Source organism: Puma concolor, chromosome C1 (assembly GCF_028749965.1).
Source record: "Puma concolor isolate L17-30 chromosome C1, mPumCon1.1.hap2, whole genome shotgun sequence".
In the NCBI taxonomy this organism is placed as follows: Eukaryota; Metazoa; Chordata; class Mammalia; order Carnivora; family Felidae; genus Puma; species Puma concolor.
In genome coordinates, this window is record NC_141674.1 from 128,791,251 (window position 1) to 128,814,783 (window position 23,533).

At 40.5% G+C, this 23,533-nt stretch overlaps 1 protein-coding gene and 1 long non-coding RNA gene across 5 annotated transcripts in view; one reads left to right on the forward strand and one right to left on the reverse strand.

Moving 5' to 3' along the window:
* The window catches only part of THSD7B (thrombospondin type 1 domain containing 7B), a 1,494,436-nt gene that overhangs the window by 344,633 nt on the left and 1,126,270 nt on the right, over window positions 1–23,533 (forward strand). For all 4 annotated transcript variants that reach the window (XM_086718478.1, XM_086718480.1, XM_086718479.1 and 1 more), the window contains one exon: window positions 7,193–7,289. The gene's annotated coding sequence lies outside the window, so the exon portion shown is untranslated. The remainder of the gene's footprint in view (window positions 1–7,192; window positions 7,290–23,533) is intronic.
* On the reverse strand, window positions 9,218–11,936 carry LOC147578440 (uncharacterized). Its single transcript, XR_015255193.1, has 3 exons — window positions 11,698–11,936; window positions 10,787–10,837; window positions 9,218–9,563 (listed from the first exon to the last, which is right to left on the reverse strand). It is a non-coding gene; the product is annotated as an uncharacterized LOC147578440 (long non-coding RNA).

The following is a 23,533-nucleotide window of genomic DNA, read 5'->3' on the forward strand; positions in this document are numbered from 1 at the left end:
CAACTTGCTCACTTTCACTCACAGCCCCTTTCCTTGTGTCTCAATACTGCATGTTGATGATTTTCAAGGAGGATCAGGTGGGGCTCAACCTGGATGTGGCATGGTTCTCTAACAAAACCCAGGCTTTATGGAAAGGGTAAAGGGAGTAGTTAATTATGAACTTACCCCTAGGTACACATACCTAGTATGTAAACTCAAGCATAGCATTTATAACAAAGGTGTATGTGATATAGTTAGTGTGATCTGATCTTATTCCTCATTCAGGCTGCCCACCACAGTGGGCCACTTTGGAAAATGATATACAGCACATACCTCAAAACTACCCCAGCTAAGGGGTGAGAAAGCTGGAGTGTGTACAGTGCATGACTACTAGACATTGGGGTGGGTTGTGGGGTGGGTGTGGGTGGGGGCTGCAGGAAGGCTTTCATTCCTAGGCTCCTCTAGTCTGGAAAGATGGCTGGAAATCAAGCTGGCTTGTACAGACATGATGAGAGGAGTGGAGGGTTGAGCACCAACAACATTGGTCAGAAGGTACTGGACCCACCAGGAAAGGGTAGTGAAGCTGACTGAGAAACCGAGAGAAGAGCTTTGGGCTCTCAGAAGGAAAGTACTTTGGGAGACTTGGAGGTTTCCTGACTTGGGTGGAGCATTTTAGATAAGGGGCCCTCCAAATTCCCTCACAAAGACCATCCTGGCTTGGCTGCTACGGCTCCTGTTGTTTTCTTTTCAGAAGCTCATGAGTCACATGCTTGGGCACTGTCAGCTACATGAGTGTATATCTATTTGTACTGCTACTAGGCAAGTGGCTTTGGAGAGAGGGGTGGTGGGAGTTGGGGTGTAGAGGCAGGAGGAGTTAATAATTTGGACTGGAAAATAGGAGGAGCATGGAATAAGAGCCATCTGTGATTCCTTACTTTCCTTATTGCCTCACATTCAACACCCCAGCAATATTTATATCCCAAATCTGGTGACCTCTTGCCACCTCCTTTCCTCCCCACTAGGCCTGGTGGCCATTGTCTCTCATGTGGACCATTGTAATTGCCTTGTAACCACTCTTCTGCCTCTATCCTTGCCCTCCATTCTCCATGCAGCAGGCTGAGTGTGTATCTTGGGCATGTTACTGTCCTGCCTAGAACCTCAGAAAGCCTTTCTTTTCCACAGAGTAGGCAAGCCAGAGACCGGTCCATGACCAACGAGCCCCATGTAGCTGGGCATCTGGCTGGCAGCTACCTGGCTGATTTGTTTTCCTAGCTGTCTTTTTCTCCTTTATTCTGCTTGATGATTTGGGAACATGCCAGTCTTTTTTCTCCACTGTCCTTGTGTTGCTGTTTCTTCTGCTTGGAAAGGTTTTCCACCAGAGTTATATGGCTCCCTCATTCCCTCTTTCTGTCTTCTTAGGACTTGGCTCCGGTGTTCCCTCCTTCCTAACCTCCCCATCTGCTTATTACTCTGTCCCTTTGCTTTTTTTTTTTTTGTTTGTTTTTTTACTTCAAAGCCCTGTGGAAATAATCTAAGACCACCCAAATGAGACCAAGAAAAGGCTACTTATTTAGAGCTTTCTATAGTAAGAAAGTCAGCTACCATCCTTTGCATTTGGCAGAGACTCAAAGGCAGGCATAGGAGTGGGAAAGCATCATAGTGGAAAGAGGGTCTCACTGGAGGCTTATTGTCCTAGGGCTTATTGTAGATTGGCTAACTAGAAGTAGGGCCTTCTATGAGATTGGTCAGGGGTATATTTTTGGTTTTCCCTGGTTGGTCCTAATTTGGGAGCAAGGGTAAAAGTTAGGGAAGCTGCCAGTTATTAATCCAGTCTTGGCCGATTGTTACAAGGGTTATTGTTTGGATTCCTGGACTATCGCTAGAGATTGTGGTGTGACTTCGTACAAGTCTCACTTACAGAAGGGTGGCTTCCTGGGTTGGTTTCCTGGGCAGGTGGCTGCAGGTTGCAGGTCAGAATTCTATTTTTATATATAACCTGGCCATCAGCCTTTTGTATATTTAGTCCCTCAGCACCTTTGCCGAATGGGATACATATTTATTTTTCTAGTTATTGCCTGTCCCACAAGAGAAGGGAAGCTTGGTAAGGACAGGGATGTATTCTTGTTACTATTGCATCTCTAGCTCCTCAAACTGTACCAAGCACATGGTGGGTGCTCAGTAAATACGTATTGAATGAAGGAGTGATGATACCTGATCGTTCCTCTATTTCAGTTTCTAGAAATAAAACCATTTGGGTGAAGCTTTTGCTTTGTATCTTTTTCTCTCTTAATGGGCTGATTGCCTCTCTGGCATTTTGGTCCAGGCCAACCACCATCTGGAGGTACTTGGAGAAAAGGCCCATGTGAACAACCCTGAGTTCTGGATTTAGGGGAACAAATTCAGGTATCTGTAGGAGGTAGGCAGGTGAAAGGATGAACTAGCCTGGTGGGGTAGGAATGACAGAGAACAAGAAGCATGTGTCTTGTGGAAATATGGCTGCTTCACCTCAGCACTTACCAGTTTTAACAGGTCCAGAATACAGGCCTCCTGTTTATGGAGTTTTATGTGAATACTTCTATTTACATGTTAGCCACCACTACAAGACTATGTATTGAGACAGAGGGAGGAAGGTGGGAAAAACAAAGTGTTTTGGGGGACTGCATTCAGTCCTTGGGTGGCCAGGCTTGGCTCTGGTCTAGGTTGCCTACTCAGGTCCTCTCTGGAGGTCTCTTTAGGTCTCCCTCTCCTGCTTGGCCTGATCTTCCTCAAGATCGAGACAGGATGCTCGTGAAAAGACAGAGGGTATGAACCTCCAAGCTCCAGCCATTGGACCCTGAGAACTGGGTCTCCGCGTATGGTGTTGCCTTCCAAATGCTTTTCTTCATCAAGAGTCCTCGGTGGATTTGAGAAGGGTGATTGCATGAGGCCATTTTGGCACCAAGCTGATTGTGTAGTGTAGCCACAGGAGCCATCTCCCTGATTAGAACTGAGATTCTCAAGCCAGATGAATTAATAATGAGGTGACAGGGAAAAGGAGAGGCTCTTACACTGCTCTTGTTTATGTTAAGAGAAGTTTTAGGTGCTTTGAGTATGGAAAAACAAGAAGAATATTTCTCTAAACGTTAAATAAAAATGATTAGAACCTGGATTAATTAAGCTCCTTCTCCCAGAGTATGACTGACCCTTCAGGAAAATCCTTTTCCTAAGCACCATTTATTACCCTTTGCACAGGATTAAAAGATAAGGATTCTGGGTAATTCAGATTATAAAGTGGAAGAAGAAAGGGACCACGGAAGAGTTATTGGATGTTATCTTCACAGTTATCACTTAAGAGCCCAACAAAAATTATGTTTAAATTGGATTTTTTTTCCTGGTTCCACTTCCAAGAAAACACCAAACTGCAAGCCACCTAGGTTGATATTATTTAAGAGCTATTATCCTTGATTAAGTCTAAGCATAACAAAAAAGCTATCCGGTTTCTTCAGAAATGGGAGATAAAGTGTATTTGGGTAAAGTTAGAATTTTGCCAAATTTTGTGGTGGTAGCAAACCCCATATTTATTTGAAATTGCTTAAAATTGTATCCCCCCCTGCCCCAGCCCTGATTGAGCTAATTAGAACCCACAGGGAATTATGTGGGTAATGGTGGTGTGGGGGAAGAATAAATATGCAATGTAATTAGCGCCTGCTCTTTTTCTTCGAGATGCAATCTGGGAGCTCATGGGCTTGTGAAAACCTTAGAACAATAGGAGCCATTGATACTTAGGCTGCTAGGGGAGTCCATAATTATGATATAATATCTTGCCAGCTTCTTGCATGCATGAAGGTAGAATGGAATATGAGTAAATAAAAACCAGCAATTTTCTCCATCCATAGTTCTTTATATTAATGGCATATTTTCTCTATTCTCTTCCTCTTTTTTCCAAAGAAGATAGAAACTTTGCTTATTTGAACATTTAATGTACTATGAAGGACTTCATCTCCATGGGAGTAAATAGGGTTTGCAGTCAGTTAAATGGAAGGTTTTCTCAATGTTGTTAGAAGTTGAAGAAAGCTATTCCACAATGCCTTCTGCCTATCACAGGCAGATTTTCTTGACTTTGCTTGCTACTGTTGTGTAAGCTCATGCTAGGTGGTAACTTGAATTTTGTCATTTATCCCTTAATTTGTTTGAACTATACTCAAACTGGGCTGACTTCATGGGCATATGACCTATGAAGTCTCTCATGGTTGCATTTAAAGCTAACATTATACAGTATAAAGATGAATAACATTCTGGGGCACCTGGGTGGCTCAGTTGGTTAAGCATCTGACTTTGGCTCAGGTCATGATCTCACGGTTCCTAGGTTCAAGCCCCGTGTCCGGCTCTGTGCTGACAGCTCAGAGCCTGGAGCCTGCTTTGGATTCTGTGTCTCCATCTTTCTCTGTCCCTCTCCTACTCACGCTCTCTCTCCAAAATAAACATTAAAAAAATTAAAATTATATAAAAAAAGATGAACAATATTCTTGCGAATAACTTAAATGTTTAATTTTTCTTTCTTTATTTTATTTTTTTAATGTTTTATTTTATTTTTGAGACAGAGAGAGACAGAGCATGAGTGGGGGAGGGTTAGAGAGAGAGGGAGACACAGAATCCGAAGCAGGCTCCAGGCTCTGAGCTGTCAGCACAGAGCCCCACGCGGGGCTCCAACTCACAGACGGTGAGATCGTGACCTGAGCCGAAGTCAGAAGCTCAACCGACTGAGCCACCCAGGCGCCCCTAATTTTTCTTTATTTAGAGTAACATGAAATGGCAAATAAAAGACACCATGACAAGTGAAGGGAGAGACCACAATGGAAAAAGCACCTTTAACATCACTTCTTTCCCTTAGCTTTTTTAGAAATGTATTTTTTTTTTCAACGTTTATTTATTTCTGGGACAGAGAGAGACAGAGCATGAACGGGGGAGGGGCAGAGAGAGAGAGGGAGACACAGAATCAGAAACAGGCTCCAGGCTCTGAGCCATCAGCCCAGAGCCTGACGCGGGGCTCGAACTCACGGACCGCGAGATCGTGACCTGGCTGAAGTCGGACGCTTAACCGACTGCGCCACCCAGGCGCCCCAACTTTCCCTTAGCTTTTTAAACAAAGGGCCCTGAATTTGCATTTTGCTCCGGGCAAAATTATGTAGCTGGCTCTCTATCCAGGCACAGATAAATTGAATTCCAAGATTTATCTCACTCAGTCAACAATTCTTTACTGAGCATTTAACTCAGCATACTGCAATTCCAGGTGTAGGGGATACAAGGATAATAAAGGGGGTTGTGTCTGCTTCCTGGGCTTTGCCACCTCATATCAGAAGACATACATGCAGTCAAGTCTTGTAGATGCATATGGAATTATGACACCCAAATCTGGGAGTGGATGTGAATTCCCACTTGTGCCTGGTGATGGGAGGGGTCATGATAGAATTTGTAGAGGTGCTATTTCAGATTGTATCTGAGTGTTCAAACTTGTAAGACACTTAAGAAACACTCTTTCTGAAGACAAAACCAAATAATTAGAATGATCACTGCAGAAACTGGAGTCTTTCTCATCTTTTACTCCAACCTCATAGATTATGAGGAAGGCCTTTCTTTATTCAACTCTGAGGTCGTTACTGTACTCTGCTTATAAGTGTCAAAAGTAGGACTGAAACTTAGGTCATCTGACTTAAATTTTATTTTAATTGAGGTATAGTTGGCATATAGTGTTACATTAGTTTTAGGTGTACGGCATAGTGATTCCACAAGTCTATACATTATGATGTGCTCACTGCAATTGTAGCTACCATCTGTCACCACATGGTGCTATTATAATTACCATTGACTACATTCCCTAAGAAGTACTTTTTATGCTCATTGATGTCAAATTCTTTTCCATTGCATTCCAATGATCTATTCCACCTCAATCTTTAACTTGACAACTGTTCTTTCCTGTTGCTGATATTAAGAAATTGGGCAATGATGTAATATTTTGCAGATTTTATTTTTTTCTTTTCTTCTTTATACCAAAACTGAAGCACGGGGTCTTTTAAAGAGAAAATTTTTGCGTTGCAGTTAAATTAGAGTTTGTTCTATAAAAATCAGCTTCTCCCTACCCACCATCACCCTGAGTAAGGAATACCTGTGTTTTGGAGCCAGACTCTGGTATGGAAGAAATCAGTCTTGCAGTCAGGTCTGGGTAGCATCTGAGTCTCTGTTTGAAGAGCCATATGCTTTTGGAACTTTGATTAGCTTCCTTGATCCTTAGTTTCCTCATCTGTACAATGGGGATAGTACCAATTGCTTTACAGTGATATTGGAGGGCTTAATGGAATGGGTTTGTAGAGGACCCAAGAGAAACTCGTTGCTTACTGTTATTTCCTTCTCTGAAAGACACTTTTTCCATCTTCTTCCCACTTCTTTTAAGGCATTTGCCTCATAAAATTGTCATTATATACATGGCTATTTTAGCAGTGTTGGTTCCTTGTGAAATTTCTATTGCTTTTAACCTATTAACATAAATGTATAAGGAGAAAAACATGACTCTTCAATTTCAACATTTTCTTTCTGTGTTCACTTTCTATCTCAGTGATGAGATCCTAGAATACTAAGAATTTTGGCAGAGGTATCAGAGTCAATGTGAATAATTTTTAAATGATAAGGCACTTTGGAGATCATCATAATAGCTGACATTTCAAGAATGCTTTGTCCTGGGCAAGGTACCACTCTGAGCACTTTACATGCATTAATTTGGTTATATTTTATAAAAAGTCTCTGAGTGAAGTCTGTTATTCTTTCCATTTCACAGATAAGGAACAGAAGCAAGAAGTGAAGTAACTTATCCAGGGTCATCTTGGCTGGTCCAGGACCCATACCCTAAGCATTATGCTAAACTGCCTTAATTATGGTATATTCCAGACTCCCAGTTGTACAGATGTTTCAGATCTGCAAAGAATAATTGACTTACCCATGGTCATCTAGCAGCTTAAAGGCAGGGATAGGACTGGAACCCCAGGATCCTGAACACTGGGATCCTGACTCCCCAGTGCAAGGTTCTGTCTACTCCCCCCAGAATTACTGGCAGGATAGGCTTAGAAGAGGCTCAAACTGGGAATCAGCTGAGCTAGATTTCTATTCCTGTGCCTTTCATTAAAGATGTATGATTTTTTATAATTCGTTCCTTTAACAGTAATTGCTATGTTTTGTCTTTCAGGAACCTGGGCAGCAAGAGATAAGCCAATATATCTGCCTGTTGAGCCTACAGTTAAAAATAATTATAGAGAACATGGTGATGCTTCAGAAACTGTCAGGTGATAGAATATTTTCAAATCATACTTTTTAATGTTATTCACTTGTTGTTTGGAGGACATACCTATCTACTGGTGGAACAGAGAAAAGAGGAGGAAAGAAAAGCCAAACATTGTTCACTTGTTTCTTTCATGGAAAGTACTTGACCATTATCATATAAAGGTAGACACAGATGAAATTTGGATTGTAGGTTAACCAAAATTATTTATTGACTATGCTTATTCTTTTCCAAAAAACAATTTTGTGTGTGCAATGCAATTAGTAAACCAGTTTAGCAATTATAATGTGGCCCTAAGGATGAAGAGGAAGCAAAGATACCAGACGTATGGGTCTATGCTGTTGCTGTGGCTCAACAGAACCTTGTGTCTGAGCTTCCTGGCCATCATTTTTACTCATCAGAAAGGAATACTGCTGTGATGCTTACAGGTGGCAAAGCTTATTTGAATGAAATTCAAAAAGCAGTTTTTGCCAAAGAGCATGATATGGGCAATATTAACTAGTAACAGGACAGCTCCTACATTAGTAGTCAAAGTCCTTCAGAGAAACAGAACCAACAGGAGACCTCCCTCTCCCTTTCTGTCTCCCTCCCTCTCCCTTCCTCCCTTGGTCCTCCCTCCCTCCCTTGGTCCTCCCTCCCCTCCTGTCCCATCTCTACCTCTGTCAAATTTATTATAAGGAATTGGCTCATGTGATTATGGAGGCTAACAAGTCCCAGATCTGCAATCAGCATGCTGGAGACCCAGAAGAGCTGGTGGTGTAGTTGGGGTTTGAGTTTGAGGCCTGAGAGCCAGGAGAGCTCATGGTGTGAGTTCCAGCCCAAGTTTGAAGGCAGGAGATTTATGTCCCAGCTCTGGTGATGGTCAGAGAGGGAGAGAGAGGATTCTCTTTTACTCAGCCCTTTCTGTTCTATTCATGCCCCCACTGGGATTGGATGAGGCTCATCCACACTGGAGAGGGTGTTCTGTTTTACTTAATCTAATGATTCGAATGCTAATCTTATCTAGGAACACCCTCACAGACACACCCAGAATAATGTTCAACCAAATACCTGGGCACCTTATAGCCTAGTCAAGGTGACATAAAGTTAACCACCACAATCTCCCTCTTTTTCAAACATAATCTTCTGTTGTTCTCTAATTCAGACACAGATTTGAATCAGGAATTCATACTAGTAAAAATCTGTATTACATCAGGAGTTCAAGTTTGTAATTTACTTATGAACAGTCAGTGAGGGACAATGAGACTGTTTTGGTTAACACAAAATGTGCAGGAAGGGGTTATTGATAGCAGTTCCAATCTTACATTAGCCTCACTTCCCCAAATCCCAATCATGCCCACTGTGATTTGGTTGCACAATACTGGGATGAATTTGCAGATAATTAGCTATAAAATGTAACTGTTTTTGGTAGCTTGCCTTTGTGTAACAGAATACATTCTCATTAAACTCATTTGGAAGCTGGAAAGAAGAAGAGTAGGAAGTGTTTGTTTCAACATTAAATCAATGATGATACAAGTTCTTGTTTGACTTATAACAGCCAGGGAAAAGCAGGACTTAGAACAAGCTGTAGAGAGACTCCATTATTTCTGGTTATGGCGCGGCTCTTGTGGTTGGGTCTAGATCCGAGGAGATGAACCTGGCTGGCCTGGTGTTTCGGTGGAGAACGTGCAGACTACAGACACCCTAGATTTCCTCTTGTGCCACTTTTTATTCCACAGGTCTTCATTTTTAAAAAGTGTAGTGTAAAGCTATGTACTTGCTGATTAATAACATATGTACTACTATTAATAGTTAATTATTTAAGTACTACTACTTACATGTTCTGGGTACCTTTTTGAGAGGTGATGCCTCTCTACACACACACACACACACACACACACACACACACACACGTTTTCTAGGACTACTATCACAAAGGACCACAAATTTGGGTGGTTTAACAACAGAAACTTATTTTCTCACAGTTTAAAGGCCAGAAGTCTGAACCAAGGTGATGACAGGGTTGATTCCTTCTAAAGGCTGTGGGAGAATCTGTTCCAGGCTTCCCTCCTTGGCATGTAGATGGCTGTCTTCTCCCTGTGTCTTCACATGTCTGTACATGTCTGTGTCCAAATTTCTTCTTCTTATAAGTCATACAGGACAAGAGCCCATCCTAATGACTCCATTTTAATTTGATCACCTCTGTAAAAACCCATTCTCCCAATAAGTTCACATTCTGGGGTCCTGGGGGTTAGGACTTCAGTGTGTGAATTTTGCAGCAGCACAGTTCAACCTGTAACTACATGTATAGCTATGCATATAGTTATACAAGTATAGGTATGTCTATGTATACATATTGTATAGACAATACATATATATGTGTATTTATGTGCATGTGTGTGTATACACACACATGCACATAAATTCATTTAATACTCAAAACAAGCCTATGAGGTAGATACTGTGATTATTACCCTTTTAAATCTGAGGGACTTGAGGCACAAAGCCTAGTACCCCACATCTACCAACTTCAGGGGTCGAGATTTGAACCCAGGGCTCTGAATCCTAAGACTATGCCCACATTGCTATGTATACAATAGTGAGTTTTCTTGGGATCACAAGGTAACATATTGATAGACTTTAAATGGTTAAAATTAGGGACTTATTCTCTTGAGTTTTTATTTTTATTTTTTTTTAAGTTTATTTATTTATTTTGAGAGAGAGAGAGAGAGAGAAAGAGAGGCAGAGAGAAAATCCCAAGCAGACTCTACACTGTCAGCACAGAGCCTGACGTGGGACTCATTCCCATGAACTGAGAGTTCATGACCTGAGCTAAAATCAAGAGTTGGATGCTTGGGGTGCCTGGGTGGCTCAGTCGGTTGATCGTCTGACTTCAGCTCAGGTCATGATCTCACAGCTCGTGGGTTCAAGCCCCTCGTTGGGCTCTGTGCTGACAGCTTGGAGCCTGGAGCCTGCTTCGGATTCTGTGTCTCCCTCTCTCTACCCCTAACCCACTCTCGTTCTGTCTCCATCTCTCTCAAAAATAAATAAACATAAAAACAAAATAAAAAAAACAACAACAAAAAAGAGTTGCATGCTTAACCAATAGAGACACCCAGGTGCCCCTTATTCTCTTGAGTTTTTTTAAAAACTACAGGTTGCCTGGGTGGCTTAGTTGGTTAAGTGTCCAAATTCGGCTCAAGTCATGATCCGTGCTGACAGCTCAGAGCCTGGAACCCGCTTTGGATTCTGTGTGTTCCTCTCTATCTGCCCCTCCCCCACTCACACTGTGTCTCTGTCTCTCAAAAATAATAAATAAATGTTAAAAATATTTAAAAACTACTGAGTGGTGAAAAATTGTAAAATCATCACTGAAAGAAAATTCCACACCACGCCAGAAGCAGAATTTGGTTTGGAAAACCTTGAGTAAGTGAGATGCTTGTTTGAAGTTGGTGAAGGTTTGCAGCCAGCAGTAGCCTGTGAGACATCTGGGCTGGGGCTCTGTTGCTCTGTCTCACTCGCCTGGCCTCCACTTCAGCTGGCTCTCTTGTACATGCGCAACACCAGGTATATCTGAAAGTAAAAGCCAATAAGTAGGAATGGCTGACCCAAAGTGTGAGGATCGCTTTTGGGACATGGTGGGTGAGGTCATGGGGTGAGGAAATGTGGACCTCACCTACCCGTGGTGTGGGATTGTGGACAGAGGTCTGATCAAAGGTCTTCTCTTCCTATCCTTCCATCAGTGTGCAAGTCCTCCCTCAAAAGACCATCCAGATGGTGTGGCCAGAGGAGCAAGCCACTGGGGGTGTGACACTTTGGGCCATAATCAACTTCCCAGCTGTCCTTTTGACCCAGGACAAACTATGCAGCCTCGTTGTTTTTCAGTTTCCTCATGTTGAAAGTGATACTTGTTGACTAAACCATCTTTGTATTGACAGGTCTTTGTTAAGGACCTTCCGTGTGGGAGGGGTTGTGGGCACAGAAGTCTAGAGTATAGGGGGTCTGGTGGTGAAGAGCATGGTCTCTGGAGCCAGCTCTCATGAGTTCAGAATTCAAGTCTCAGCACAGCAGCTGACAGGCTGCCACCTCTGCAAGTTACTGAATTGCTCTGTGCCTCAGTTTCCTCATCTTTGAAACAGGAATCCTATTTAAAAGCCTCATTGGGTTGTTATGAGAACTTAAGTCAATGTTTGTAAAGATTTAGAGCTGATATTGGTACATACATGCTATATGCTTATTAAATAATCAACCATCTCTGGCTTTAAAGAATTTCACCTTGTTGTTAGGTTGGAAAAATGGATACGGATGCAATGAGATATAATTGCTAAACCAGCACTGTAATGTTATGGGAAGGGGTGTGAGTTGGCAGTCTGGAAGAGTCAGGGGACTAAGAGTTTCAGAGGACAAAGAGGAGAAAATTGTTGGGTGCTCACTGTGTGCCAGGCACTGAACTAAGGACTTTGCATGCATTTCCTCTTAATCTTCAAAAAAAATTCTGCACAGTAAATCTTTTCCTCCCCATTGCACAGCTGAGAAAACTGAGGCTTTAGAGAGGTCACGTCTGGTACTAGAACTTGCCAGTGATGAAGCCAGGATTTATTCAGGGCTGTGAGTCCAGGAGAAGGCCCATGGGTCACATGGAGGTGCCCATGTGGTCAGGATAGTGACAGGACTGCTGTTTCGGGCCACGCTCTGGTGTTTTAAAGGATCTTGAACCAGAGGCTCATACCACCCCTCCTGGGATTGGCGGGGCCTTGACAGGTGCCTTGCTGCACTGCTTATTTGGATTTTGTTCATCACTTCAGCACTAATCTAGTGTCAATATTTTACAGAGTGATTTGATTGTACTTTGCTCCCAAGGCTTTAAAAGAGCATATTTTTAAAAAATTAATAAATAAATGTTTGACTCTGTGTTAACCACACTTGATGCTGATAGTGTTTTACTTGAGGAGCGAGAATGATGCTCTGTGTTCATGGATTTCTGAAATCAATTATGCTTTTGTTAATTGAATTTTGTTCCCCCTCTTGTGGTCTTCCCTTAACACAGAAAATAAAATCTGGGGTTAAGCCTTTCCGTCTGATGGATGGCACTCAGGGCAATACAAGCATCTTTCACGAGTCTACTTTGTTTTTCCAGAAGTCTCCGAGTGGCCATTACATAAGTCTAAGGGACCCAGGGTCAGCTTCTATTTATGTGACAGATTCCTCATGTTTGTTTATTTCACCTGAAAATCTAACCCTGCGGAAATGTTTCAGGATGTTGACCTTTAAACACTATGAATAAACTCATGCTTCTTTTCCGTGCTTAACAACAAAAACAACTACCACAATTACAACAATAGGTGCTATTCACTTAATGTTTGATATATTACAGGCACCCTGTAATATATCCTTAAGGTCCTTTCATGCATAATATCATTTAATTCTCCCACTAACCCTGTGAGCTAGGTGGTTTCTAATCTCTATTTACAGATGAGGACACTGAGTCTTAAGGAAGGTAAAGATGTACAGACTCACATGGCTAGATACTGGTGGGGAGAGTATTCCAACCCGGTCCTTCTCTGAAGTCAAATCACTCCATGTGCTTTAAATGCAGATCTAGCAGTGAGTGGTCCTACCTTCTCAGATAATTCACAAAGCACAATGCTGTGTGTTTGAGGTCCTCAAAGCAACGGAGGCAGACCTGGTCTTGGCTCCGAAGCTTTAGAACATTGATGAAGATGGCCAGAACTAGTATGCCCATCGCACAGTGACACCACACAACGTGATCCTCTAAATGGCCAGTGAGGCTTGGGGTCTTTAATGTTGTACAGCAGGAGGAATCACCTGAAACTACTAATTCTTACAAAGCCTTCCTGCTCAATAATTCATCCCAGGTGCCTCATGCCTCCAAGTTTTTGCCTGATTTTTCCCATTTTTTTTCCATTTTAATTCCAATTGTTTCTCATGCTGGGAAACCCCTCACGCAGTCTTGGACAACTGAGGGCTGGTGCTTACAAGAATTCAAAATCACCAGCCTGGTTTTTTACCTCTCATTTCAATCTAGTCTTCTATGTAGAGAACTCTGTCAGTTCCAGGCCAGCTGGCTAAAAGCTGCCTCCTGACAGTGGCTGTCCTTGACCAAATGGCAGCCAGGTTCCTCTGAGCCCTCTTCTCCACTAGGCCTCATCCTTGGTCTATAAAGACTTGAACAAACACTAGCATAGTTTCTAACAACTTAAGATTGCATACCTAGGATGACCCTAGCCCCCTTAAAGTGCTTGCCTGAGAAAACTCAAGGATGGTAAAAGAATTTACTCTAACAGTCAACACCTGAAGATAGGGTCCCTGTTTCTCAGTCTCAGTGGGAGGCTAGGAGCCTGACTTTAATGAGCACCAGATAGCAAACCCAGATGGGTTGCACATGGACCAACCACTTCCTGCCTTTTGTCATTTTTCATTTCTGGACTCTACGGAGCCCCCATTTGTTCCCTCCCTATTCCTTCACCCTTCCTTTCAAATGCCCAGTCATCTTTGTATAATTAAAGTTGAGTTCAGTTCATGCTAGACTCTTTTGCCTATTCCAATAGGATGTTACTGATTAGAATCTGTTCTTACCACTTTAATTATCCGGCTTTATCTTTGGCACCGTCTCTGTTCTGTGTTGCCCCCAATCTTGTTGCCTCCCTCCCTCAACATCACCTCCCCCTCCCCCGTGCACACAGGACCTTCCTCCTAAAGTTCTGCTTAATCTCCATGGGCCTGCAGTGTTTCCCTCACTTCTGCTCGTCTCACTTCAGCTCTTGATGACCTTCTTCCTCTGATTTCCTATGGCACTTGGATTTGGCAATTCTCCCTGGAGAAATAAGATATGCTATCTCATATTGCTTTCTGTGCAGAGATCCTATTTCTACATCTGGTTTTGAGTCTCTTGAGAGCAAGAACAGAGTCTTATGCCTTTTTGTGTATCCCAGGCCTCAAGAAGGCTTGCACAATGGGCAAACAAAAGTGTGTGTTGTCAGTGATGGCTTAGAATAGGCAACTATTCAGTTCTTGCATTACCTACCTTCTCTTAGAAAACAATGGCTCTGTTTTTTTTGAACAACTTGGTCTGTTGGAAGAGACATACAGATACACATATATAAATTACTTCTTGGATGGGCAGTGTAATGAAGTAGCTAAGAGCCTAGCCATTGGAGCCACATTGGCCTAGAATTCCTTGCTCTTAATTCACCTTAAAAAATCATGGACATGTTTGTATCCCTTCTCTGAGCCTCATTTCATCAGTTATAAAACAAGCATGTCATGTTTCTCACGGGGTGATTGTGGTCATGAGGATTAAGTGTCATAACAGTAGCTGATTCATAGTAAGTACCAGTAAATGGAGACAATGAAAAACATACATCAACCACACAAAACATATCAGGGGTAGATAAACACCTGTGGAGTTGGAGGGGAAGGAAGGAAAGGGGTAAGATAGAAGCTGTAGCAATTGGGGTACCTGGAGCTTTGGTTCAGGAGATCTGGAAAGACTTCTTAGAAGATGGGGTGGAAAAAGAAAAGGAATATGTATTTTTTAAGTATATTTATTTATTTTGAGAGAGGGGGAGAGACAGCAAGTGAGCAGGGGAGGAGAAGAGAAGGAGAGAGGGAGAATCCCAAATAGGCTCCACACCAGCAGCATGGAAACTGACATGGGGCTCAAACTCATGAACCATGAGATCATGGCCTGAGCTAAAACCAAGAGTCAGACACTTAACTGACTGAGCCACCCAGGCACTCCAAGAATGTCTTTTATTTATTACGCTTCTATCTTGTGTGCTAGATATTTTGTACATTGCAATTACTTGAATTCTCGGAACAATGATGTAAGATGTGTATTTTCCCATAATTTATTGATATTGATACTTTCCTGTGGTCACAGAATTTATAAGTGGCAGAGCTGAGATGAACCGAAGACTCTCTCATACCAGAGCCATGTTTTTCCCAGTTTGCTAACCTCCTTTCTTTACGCAGGTACAAGTATCTGGGTATGAACTGTAAGAAAGAAACTTTGAACTTTCTTACATAACGATAGAAGGATCAGTCAAACAATTGTATGTAAGAAATATTAAATATATACCCAGCACTGGAACACCTAAAAACATAAAGCAAATATTAATGAACATAAAGAGAGAAATTGATGGTAATACAATAATAGTAAGGTACTTTAACAGCCCATTTACATCAGTGGATAGATCATCCAGACAGAAAATCAACAAGAAAACACTATCCTTGAATGACACATTTAACCCAATGGATATAACAGATATAGACAGCACATTCTATCTGAAAACAATAGGAGACACATTATTTCCAAGAGAATACAGAACATTCTCCACACTTGGTTACGTATTAGACCACAAAATAAGCATCAATAAATTTGATAAGATAAAAATCATACCATACATTTCTCCTGATCACAGCAGTATGAAACTAGAAATAAATCACAAGAAAAAAATTTGGAAAAATACAAACATGTGGAGGCCCAACAATATGATACTAAGCAACCAGTGAGTCAGTGAAGCATTCAAAGAAGAAATAAAAAAAAATACCCAGAGACAAATGAAGTTAAAGCACAATGGTCCGAAATATTTGGGACATAGTGAAAGCAGTTCTAAGAGGGAAATATATAGTGATACAGGTCAACCTCAAGAAATAAGAAAAAGGTCAAATAAGCAATTTAATATCACACCTAAAGGAGCTAGAAAAGAACAACAAAGCCCAGGGTGAGAAGGAAGAAAATAATAAAGATCAGAGCAGAAATAAATGATATAGAGACTAAAAAAACTATAGAAAAAACAAGTGAAACCAAGAGCTGGTTCTCTGAAAAGATAAACAAAAGTAATAAGCCCTTAGCTAGACTCATCAAGGAAAAGAAAGAATTCAAATAAAATCAGAAATGAGAGAGGAGAAATACAACTGACCCCATAGAAATATAAAGGATTATAGGAGAATACTATAAAAAAATATTATGCTAACAAATGGCCCAACCAAGAAACATAGAAAAATCTCTCTAAACACATAAGCTAAAACTGAATCAGGGAAAAATAGAAAATCTGAATAGACCAATTACAAGTATTGAAATTGATTGTCAAACAACTACCAAAAAATAAAACTCCAGGACTAGATGGATTCATAGGGGAATTCTACCAGAATTTAAAAAAGGGTTAATATCTATTCTCCTCAAACTCTTCCAAAAAATAGAAGAGGAAGGAAAGCTTCCAAATACATTCAGTGAGGCCAGCAATACCTTGATACCAAGACCAGACAAAGACACCACAAAAAAAAAAAAAAGAAAAGGCCACTAGTCCTTATGAATGTAGATACAAATGTTCTCAACAAAATACTAGGGAACTGCATTAAACTATACATTAAAAGGATCATATATCATGTTCAAGTGGGATTTATTCCAAGGATGCAAGGGGAATTCAATATTCACTAATCAGTCAACCTGATACACTACATCAACAAAAGGAAGGATAAACATCATATTATCATCTCATAGATGAAGAAAAAGCATTGGACAAAATTCAACATTTATTCATGATAAAAATTCTCAAAATGGGGTAAAAGGGAATATACTATTACATAATAAAGGCCATATATGACAGATTCATAGCTAACTTCATATTCAGTGATGCAAAAGTGAGAGATTTCCCTCTAAGATCAGGAACAAGGCAAGGATGTCCCTTCTTACCACTTTTATTCAGAATAGTATTGGATTTCCTAGCCACAGCAATAAGACAAGCAAAAGAAATAAGAGGCATTCATATTGCTAAAGAAGAAGTAAAACACTATTTGTAGATGACATGGTACTATATGTAGAAAACCCCAAAGACACCACTGAAAACTACCCAAAGTAATAAATGAATTCAGTAAAGTTGCAGGATACAAAATTTATACTTTGGTAGCATTCTTACATACTGATGATGAAGTAACAGAAAGGGAAATTAAGAAAACACCATTTACAATTGGACCAAAAATAATAAAATACCTAGGAATAAACTTAACCAAAGAGTTGAAAAGCTTGTACTCTGAAAACTATAAAACACTCATGAAATAAATTGAATAAAACACAAACAAGTGGAAAGATATGTGATGCTCATGGTTTGAAAGAATTTATATGGTTAAAATGTCCATACTACCCAAAGCAATCTACAAATTCAGTGAAATCCCTATCAAAATACAAATAGCATTTTTCATAAAACTAGAACGAATAATACTAAAAGTCTTATGGGACCACAAAAGACCCCAAGTAGCCAAAGGAATCTTGAGGAAGAAAAACAAAGCTGGAGGTATCACAATTCCAGATTTCAAGATATACTAAAAAGCTGTAATAATGAAAATAGTATGGTACTGGCACAAAAATAGATGCACAGATCAATGGGACAGAATAGAAAGCACAGAAATAAACCTAAGATTATATAGTCATTTAATCTATGACAAAGGAAGCAAGAATATACAATGGGGAAAAGATGGTCTCTTCAATAAATGATGTTGGGAAAACTAGACAGCAGCATGTAAAGGGACCACTTTTTAACACCATACACAAAAATCTCAAATTGTATTAAAAACCTAAATGTGAGACCAAAACATAAAAATTCTTTGTTTTTATGAGCACACAGGTAGTAATTTTTCTGGCATTGGCCATAGCGACATTTTTCTAGATATGTCTGCTGAGGCAAGGGAACAAAAAGCAAAAATAAACTATTGGGACTATATCAAAATAAAAAGCTTTTCCACAGTGAAGGAAAATATCAACAAAATGAAAAGGTAACCTACTGACTAGGAGAAGATTTTTTCAGATTATAGTAAGGGATTAATATCCAAAATAAATAATTTATACAACTCAATGCCTAAAAATCCAATTAAAAATGGGCAGAGGGGGCGCCTGGGTGGCGCAGTCGGTTAAGCGTCCGACTTCAGCCAGGTCACGATCTCGCGGTCCGTGAGTTCGAGCCCCGCGTCGGGCTCTGGGCTGATGGCTCAGAGCCTGGAGCCTGTTTCCGATTCTGTGTCTCCCTCTCTCTCTGCCCCTCCCCCGTTCATGCTCTGTCTCTCTCTGTCCCAAAAATAAATAAACGTTGAAAAAAAAAATAAAAATGGGCAGAGGATCTGAATAGATATTATTCCATAGAAGACATACATATGGCCAGCAGACACATGAAAGAAAAGATGCTCAACATTGCTAATCATCAGGGAAATGCAGTTCAAAACTACAATGAGATATGACCTTATACTGTCAGAGTGGCTAAAATAAGAAAAGAAATTAGAATGTGGGAAAACAAAACAAAACAAAACAAAACAAAACAAAACACTTGTGCATTGGTGGTGGTAAGGCAAACTGGTTTCAACCACTGTGGAAAACAGTATGGAGGTTCCTCAAGGAATTAAAAATAGGAATACCATATGATCCAATAATTATACTATTGGTTATTTATCCAAAGAATATGAAAACACTAATTTGAAAAGATATATGCACCCCTGTTTATTGCATCGTCATTTATGATAACCAAGATATGGAAGCAACCTAAGTATCCTTGACAGACCAATGTATATTTACATACACACTCCACATCTTCCTTATATTTTCCATATATATATTCACATATATATGTGTGACTATTACACAGCCACAACAAAGGATGAGATAGTGTCATTTGAGACAACATGGATGGACCTAGAGGGTATTATGCTAAGTGAAATAAGTTACATTGATGAAGACAAATACCATATGATTTCACTCATATGTGGAATCTAAAAAAGAAAATAATAAACAGAAAAAAAAGCAGAATCAGATTTATAAATATAGAGAACAAAGTGATGATTGCTAGAGGAGAGGGGGGATGGAGATGGGCCAAGTAGATTAAGGGGAGTGGGAGATACAGTCTTCCAGTTATAGAATGAATAAGTTATGGGGATAAAAGGCACAGCATAAGGAAGATAGTCAATGATATTATAATAGTGATACATTGGGACATATGGGAGCTAAACTTATGGTGAAAATAGCATAGTGTATAAATTTGTTGAATCACCATATTGTACACCTGAAACAAATGTAACATTATGTTTCAGCTGTACTCAAAAACAAAACAACCCTGAACTTTGCAGCTGCAAACAGTTGCTCTTTCTGCTCTGATTAAAAACTCTGTGTAGGGATGGATTAAAACACTGGCAGGGCTCCTAAGTGGCTCATTTGGTTAAGTGTCTGACTTCGGCTCAGGTCATAATCACGCAGTCCATGAGTTTGAGCCCCGCATCAAGTTCTATGCTACAGCTTAGAGCCTGGATCCTGCTTTGGATTCTGTGTTTCCTTCTTTCTCTGCCCCTCCCTCACTCTCCCCCTCTTTTTTTAAAAATTGTATTTGTTTGTTTATCTATTATTTTTATTTTTGAGAGAGCAAGCGAGCATGTGCCTGAGTGGGCGACGGGGCAAAGAGAGAGGGAGACACAGAATCCAAGCAGACTCCAGGCTCTGACCTGTCAGCACAGAGCCCAACACGGGGCTCGAACTCATGAACCATGAGATCATGACCTGAGCTGAAGTTGGACCCTTGACTGACTGAGCCACCCAGGTGCTGCCCGCCTCTCAAAAAGAAATAAACCTAAAAAAAAAATTAAAAAACAACAACACTGGCTTCACATGGAAAGTTCCTCTAACTTGCTTTGAACACACTGGCTTGTACAAATACAGAATATTTTTAACTGTAAAGAACACAGTTCCCACCTAAAGTGGTTTAAACAGCCAGGAAATTTACTATTTCTTATAATGGAGGACAGGAGGTTGGGCAAGCTCTAGGCACAGTATCCTAATCTGAGAGCCCATGGCTCTATCTCTGCAAGTCTTCATGCTCCCCCTGCTTACCCTTATCAGTGTGGACACCGCGCAGAGTTTCGGGAGGGCTGCTGTTTACAGCCAGGACTAGTGACTTTTTAAAAAAAATTTTTTTTTAATTTTTAAAAATTTACACCCAAATTAATTACCATATAGTGCAACAATGATTTCAGGAGTAGATTCCTTAATGCCCCTTACCCATTTACACCATCCACCCTCCCACAACCCCTCTAGTAACCCTCAGTTTGTTCTCCATATTTATGAGTCTCTTCTATTTTGTCCTTCTCCGTGTTTTTATATTTTTGTTTCCCTTCCCTTATGTTCATCTGTTTTGTCTCTTCAAGTCCTCATATGAGTGAAGTCATATGATTTTTGTCTTTCTTTGACTAATTTCACTTAGCATAATACCCTCCAGTTCCACCCACGTAGTTGCAAATGGCAAGATTTCATTCTTTTTGATTGCTGAGTAATACTGCATTTTATATATATATATATATATATCACATCTTCTTTATCCATTCATCATGGATGGACATTTGGGCTCATTCCATACTTTGGCTATTGTTGATAGTGCTGCTGTAAACATTGGGGTGCATGTGTGCCTTTGAAACAGCACACCTGTATCCCTTGGATGAATACCTAGTAGTGCAATTGCTGGGTCATAGGGTAGTTCGTTAAAAACATTTTTTTTTAATGTTTTTATTTATTTTTGAGACAGAGAGAGACAGCATGAGCAGGGGAGGGTCAGAGACAGGGGGAGACACAGAATCCAAAGCAGGCTCCAGGCTCTGAGCTGTCAGCACAGAGCCCAATGCAGGGCTCGAACTCACAGACTGTGAGATCATGACCTGAGCTGAAGTCGGATGCTTAGCCGACTAAGCCACCCAGGTGCCCTGAGTTCTGTTTTTTTGAGGAACCTCCATACTGTTTTCCGGAGTGGCTGCACCAGCTTGCATTCCCACTAACAATGCAAAAGAGATCCTCTTTCTCCGCATCCTCGCCAACGTCTCTTGTTGCCTAAGTTGTTACTGTTAGCCATTCTGACAGGTGTAAGGTGGACTAGTGACTTCTTTGTTCTGTGTGTTCTTTGTTCTGTTTATAATGAGCTTATCAATTATTTGTATTTAATTCTTTTCTTTTAATTTCTTTTCTGTTTATAATGAGCTTATCAATTATTTGTATTTAATTCTTTGCTTTGAAAGTGCTCATGGTGGCTTGACACCAGTGTGTTCTGCCCAATTACTTTAACCTTTCCCCCAGAAATCTTGTTTGCACTATTGATTTGGACTATCAGTGCAGAGTTTGAAATAATAAGGTTTTGGTCTATTCCTGATTTTTCAAGGAAGATTGAAATCTTACGTGTTCATCAGATCGATTTTTTTATTGGACACATAAAAGGGTGTTTGGTCTTTGGGTGCTAGTTACTTGCAAAATCAGCTGGAAAGAAGAGGGGTTTTTTTTTTTGTTATTTTGCTATTATTGTTTTTTTAAGGACAAACGTGGAACTATATCACTAGCGTATATTAAATGGAAGTGTAGAGGGATAGTTTTGCACAACGTGGATGTGAATAGTCAAATCAGTCCAGGGAAATAAGCTGTCTAAATGCTGGCATTGTGGCCAAGTAGATGGATCATTGGATCACAAGAGAACCTAAGTTTTGCTCCTTGTTTTGTACTAGCTGGCTGGTGACCTTAGACAAGTCACTTAACCGCTCTGAGCCTTAGCTTATCTAGGGTTTCACTAGGCCAACAGAGGCAAACACTCATAGCCACAGGGAAGACAGAAAATACATGTGAATAAAGAGACCTTGAAACAAAAGCAAGACATAACAAAACAATAAAACAGAAAATCAAATCTCAACTTTAATGTGAGGCTGTTGGGCAATGGAGGATGGTGGGGACTGTGGCACAGCATAGCCCCAATCTAAAAAGAACAGCCACTATTTAGTTTCAAGCTGAATACAGGCCTCTGTGACCAGATACTCTAATTTTTATTTCTTAAAGAAAAGCTGAAAAATCAAGATTTTATGCAAAATCTTTTCTTTATTTTGAATGAACATTTTAAAATATTGGATGAAACAATAAACCTGTGTGGAACAATACTCTGTAAGCAAAGTGAATTTTTCCCCTGGGCTAAATTTAGCCTGGGCTCGCTAATTTGCAGTATCTAGATGAGATGATTTCAGAAATCTGTTTCAGGTACAGAATGCTTTGGCTTTGTGAGTTCAATGTAGAATATCTCTTCACGGTCACACCAACTTTGAGCTAGAAGCGGTCCTAACTGGTGTCTAGGCTGCTTCTCATGTACCATACCTTGGCAGTTGTTACCGACCCTCTTTAGCTGTTCCACAAGACAGACTGTTCTGAATGGGATTCTGTATGAAACTCTTTCTTGTGTTGAGAAGAAACTCATTGTGTAACAACTTCTCTGGTTCAAGTTCTGTCATCTGGAGCAACACAGAACATATCTTTGGTGTCTTGGAGCTTTAGTCCTGGGTGAGCCTGCTTCCATTCACTAACACACACCAGACAGCTGTTTCCTGGGCAGAGTCAGGCTCTGAAAGATCTGAAAGATCTTCTAAGAGTACAGAACCCTGTATGAGCTAGAGATGTTTTCCTAAAAGGGAATGGAAATGGAACCCCCTCTATCGTTGCTGTATGCTGCGGGTGGAACAAAGTTTGAATGTTTCATGGCTGAGCCAGTTTCTTCATTTGGGGAGAGGGGATGGAGCTGGGAGGTATGGACTGAAAAGCCACGGGCAGCCTGTGGGGTGGCATGAAGGGGGTTGGGTAGGACATGTCTCCTTCAGAGGCTCACTGTTGGGAGATTTTTTGTTTTCTCAGTTGGGTCAACCTGGGGTGTAATTTTATCCCAGAAGGGTAGTACTATAACCTGTTTCCACTTCTTACTTCATTACATAACTTTAGGATACTTTCTTCTAAAACAGGACTGACCTAGAATAACACTTTTTCCCATGTAGTTTCTTGCCAGGCTCTATTTTATTTTATTTTATTTTATTTTATTTTATTTTATTTTATTTTATTTTATTTTATTTTATTTTTTTATTTTATTTTATTTTATTTTATTTTTTTATTTTATTTTATTATTTTATCTTATTATTTTGAGAGAGAGAGAGAGAGCGAGCAGGGGAGGGGCGGAGAGAGAGAATCCCAAGCAGGCTCCACACTGTCAGAATGGAGCCTGATGCAGGACTCAAACCCACAAACCGCAAGATCATGACCTGAGCTGAAACTAAGAATCGGATGCTTAATTGACTGAGCCAGGTGCCCTGCTATGTGCCCCACCAGGCTCTTTAATATAGTAGCATAGATGGAGCTTTTGTCCCACTGGAGGGAGATGGGGAAGTTGCTATTGCTTGCCCCTGTGTGCATGAGTTCAGGAGGTGCTTGGA